This window comes from Cynara cardunculus (genome assembly GCF_001531365.2).
Source record: "Cynara cardunculus var. scolymus isolate 2C chromosome LG 5, CcrdV1, whole genome shotgun sequence".
NCBI classification, from domain to species: domain Eukaryota; kingdom Viridiplantae; phylum Streptophyta; class Magnoliopsida; order Asterales; family Asteraceae; genus Cynara; species Cynara cardunculus.
Genome location: NC_037532.1, coordinates 5,957,850 through 5,962,805, shown reverse-complemented (window position 1 = coordinate 5,962,805; position 4,956 = coordinate 5,957,850).

The window sequence follows — 4,956 nt, the reverse complement described above, 5'->3', positions numbered from 1 at the left end:
CGTTGTCTCTGAATGAATTTCAAAACAAGTTCTTCAGCGATCACTGAACAAGCTCAGTGTATGATCGCTGGAACTGAAATTACAGATACAGAAATACATCGAAAGGAAAAAGGGATTATCATCAAATAACTGAGAGAGAGGATCAACAAAAAGAATACCTCAAATCTTTGATTACACAAATAGAAGAAAAAGAGTTCAAACTAGTTTCAAAGGCTTGAAGGGATACGACTTGCTAATAGCCTTTAACTCTTTTTGAAATATTTATTTCATATTATCAAATATTTCAACAAAAAGGTGGTCCATGATATTTGTCATCTATATGGATTTGTTTATCTTTATCTCCTTTAAAGTCTTAAAGGGGTTGACATTTTCATGAGCAGAAAGATGTTTTTTATGTTTGATTTCGTCTCAATCTCACCCTTTTTAGAGTTTATATAAGTATTATTTTATAATTTTTTGATTAAATTTGTTATTTATGTTTTTGATTTTCATTCAAATGTTCTTTTTTTTTTGAAAGGCAAAAAAGGAAGGACAAGGAGGAGAGCTTCGGCAAGGCCATCACCCTCACCAAGCCAACCAATAAAATTAAACAAAACGATCCAGCAAGAAGCTAGACACAAGAGGAATCAAGAGTCCACAATAACAAACGAAAACAAAAAGAAGCAAAAAAAGACAACCCCAAACTAAAGCCAAAGCAAAACCCAAGTCTGAGACAAGCAAGTAGACTAAACAAGGTAAGGAGAAGAAGACCAACTATCCCAATTAAGATGGAACTTATGATTCATGTTCCCCATCCAAAGCTTGGAAAATTTTTGAACACCTGGGAATGGGTCTTCACCTCTCTTCTTAGCTTCCGCATCCTCCTTAGCATGAAAAATTTCATTCCGCCACTTCCAAAGTTGCCAAAGCGCCACGGCGCACACTGATAAGAAAATCACTCCAACCTTGCGATGAGTACCTACTTGTTTGATCAACATTGTAAAATCAGACACCGAGGAAAGCCGTGGGGCTTTAAGATCCCACCAAGCCCATATTTTCCTCCAAAGAATGCTTGCCACCGAACAAGAGAAGAAACAATGGTCCAAAATTTCAACACCTTTGCCGCAAAAGATGCACTCCAAAGATTGTAACGGAATTCCTCTTTTTGAAAGATTTTCATTCAAATGTTCTTGATGAGTTATTTTTAGAAGATGAAAATATTTGACAAAAAAATAACTAAAAAAGATTAATGACATAATATTTTAAATGACTTTTATTTAATTCGAGTTAACAAAAAATTAATGATTCTTAATTGGTGGGATAAGTGTAAGGAGATTTTGCAAACTTGAAAAGAAAATTTGAAATAAAGGAAGTTTATGAACGAATAAATATATTTATTCCTTGCAATTATATGTATATATTCCTTGAATGGGCCCATATATATATATATATATATATATATATATATATATAAATGAAATCTTAGAACCCTATAAATCTAGAGGATATAAAAGAATTTTGGGCGGCATTAGGAAACATATAATTAATTTCTTGATATTTTGTGAGATAATTGTCTGCAAGCTCATGTCTTTTCATGCTTTTCTCCTTTCGTTTCCAAGAAATCACGGCCCATCACCACACACGACAATTAACGTCGTAATCGACGCGTAAAAAATGGTTGTCGATCACCCTAAATCCTCTCCCTCTGTACACTTCTCCTCCTATTGGGATCATTACAGCATAATGTCCAAAAACTAAAGCACTTACTACAACTTGTATCTCTTTTTAATATATATATATATATATATATATATAAAATTTCTTGTTAACTACTCCGAGAAAGTAGAAACCCTAATTAATACTCTATGTACAACTTGTGCTGCACATAATACGTACAATTTCCATGCAGGTTCCACAGTTGGAGATGAACGAAGAGATTAAGGATCTTGTAACCTGTTTGATCGATGACTTCAAGAAATCACAACCTGAAACAGCTCGATTACATGATTAAGATTAACAAGTTTACGTTTAGTTTTAATTTTAATTTTGGTGAATCCAATTAAAGTCGGCCAAATTAAGTAGAATGGTGTTGGTGGAGTAGTTGCCACCTTCCTGTAAGCAACACCACCAGAACTCCGGAGGGATTCATTCCTAATTAATAATAAATATTGGAACAATAAATAATTATTTTAAATTTACCTAATATTCTAACGATTATATATATATATATATATATAGTTTTAATTGATTTGAAAGATTCAATTTTAATTAAAGTAGGTTTACATTTTATTTTGTTTTTCGTCTTTAATTAAGGGTAACAAGATTAGAAAAGCCCGTTAAAGTAGAGGGTAATATGGACTTTTTACCTTCCTTTTTCATTCTTATTAAAGAGGTGTTTGAGATTGCTTATAAAAACAACTTATTGACTTATTTCGGTGTGGCATCGGTAATAAACATTTTTTAGTGTTTGGATAAACAACTTATATCGGTGTCAAACCGTTAATAAGAAGTTTTTGAAAAAGTTAAAGCTTTCTGATTTATAATAAGTTGATAAGTATTTTTATAAAAAAAATAAGTTGTTTCAAATAAGCAATCCCAAACACCCCCTAAGTATTTATATCATTGTACAAACTATTAAAGCTTTAGTACAATCTATTATTGCTTTTATAAAAATTTAAAATTAAAACATAATCTACCACAACGCCAGTCTCTTTCCGGTTTCTCTTAACCTTTTCCTTTACTACAAATTACTAAAGCTTTAGTGTCTTCTACAACGATATAAATATCTAACAAAAATGGAAAGAAAAAAAAAGAGTTAAAAAGACCATATTACCTCCTAATTTAATGGATTTTTTCTAATTTTGTTAGTCTTAGAGACAAAAAAACGTACTGAAATATAAATTAACCACAATAAGTAATTTTTAAAGACCAGATACGAAAATGGTTATAAACAACAAACCACATGGACGAAAATAGTAGTTTACTCTTTTAATTATTACTTTGTTGTTATTACATAAGTACAAATGAAAGAAATAAAACCCCTCTTATAATTTTAATTTTAATAAAATAAGAATTTTTTACTCAACTATTTTATGGGAAATTATTATTTTCTATTCACTTATTTATACCAAATTACCTAGCATTTTTGACCTAATTTATAATCTGCCTCCATAAAAAAAAGGGAAAAAGACCAAAAAAATCGATAAAAGTACGGAAATATTTTTCATTTAACGGAAATTTTTTAACAACAGTTAAAGAAAAGAATCAAATCAGGACATTTTTGCAAATTACAACATCTTGTAACTTTAAAACCGTAGGAAAGAGAAGTGATGTTTCTGACAAATTAAAGGGACCAAATTTATAGTTTAGTCTAATAAATATAATTATATAAAAAGAGGTTTCTATTTTGGCATTTGCAAAATTTAATTTGCAGGCCTATACTTTCTTTGACTAATTCAAATTAGTCAACACAGATGGATTAAGACATGTAATTAATTATGTTATAAATGGAATTTTCTGCTAATAATTTTATAGTATTTGAAACATGTTTATACACTTTTGTAGTATAAATTATATGATAAATTAGCCTTAATATTTGAATGTATTTTGCCTCAAGAAGTGAGAGCTTATCACCTACACCACATAAGAAGTTTCAGGGGGCTTTGTCAAACAATTTTGAATTAAAATAGACAATGCCATTATTGACTTAATAAATAATATTATATAATAATTTAAAACAAATAAAAAACTTATTAGTTGGTAAAATAAATATTTTGGAATATAATTTAAATTAGAGGTGATAATTTTATATCAATCGGCATGTGAACAATTAAATTGGTATCAACTTAATCGATACCAATTGCAGTCGGTTGGTAGTATTGTATCATGTATGAATTTTGGTTGGTACACGGTACTGAAAGTCTCATGTTACGGTTGTATCGTGGTACCAGTTTATTTAATTATTTATTTCTTTTTGTATTTTTGTTATATTTATATATTAAATATCGTAACTTTTTTTTTGTTTGGGCATCCAAAATGTTCGTAAGTTTTATTTCTTGTAGTTAAAAAAACCTTAAACATGACATCTGTTATCTATAAACTCAAAACACTACTAGAAAACTGGGCATTTCCGGGGAAATTTCCGCCGGAATTTTTCCGGCGGATTTCCGGCAGAATTCAAAAAAGTCAACTTTTATTGACTTCCGCCGAAAAAATTAAACCGGTTACTTTTCCGGCGGATTTCTGGTGGAATTGTTAATTAAGTGTTAATTCATCTTTAAAAATTAATTAATAAGTGAAAAAATTTTAAAAAAAATAAATTCCGGCGGATTTCCGGCGGAATTGTTAATTAAGTGTTAATTAATCTTTAAAAATTAATTAATAAGTGAAAAAAAATTTAAAAAATAAATTCCGGCGGAATTTTTAAAAAAAAATTTAAAAAATACTTTAAAAATAAATCCGCCGGAAAAATTTTTAGAAAATTTTTTTTTAAAAAATAAAAAACCTTTTAATCTTTTCCGGCGGATTTTTCAATTTTTTTCTAAAAAAAGAGTAAAAAAATTTCCGGTGGATTTCCAGCGGAAAAATAAATATTTTTTTAAAAAAATTTGAAATTTCCGGCGGATTTTTTAATTTTTTTCTAAAAAAAGATTAAACATTTTTCCGGCGGAAAAATAAATAATTTTTTAAAAAAATTTAACATTTCCGGCGGATTTTTTATTTTTTTCTTAAAAAAAGATAAACAATTTTCCGGCTGATTTCCGGCGGAAAAATAAATAGTTTTTTTAAAAAAATTAACTTTTCCGGCGGATTTTTTTGTTTTTTTTATTAAAAAAGAGTAAACATTTCTAAAAAAACTTTAATATTACCGGCGGATTTCTGGCGGAAAATTAAAAAAATTAAAAAAATTATTTAATGAAGCGTATTGAGATTTAATGAACCGTATTGAGCTTTGATGGAATCGTATTGGGCTTTGGT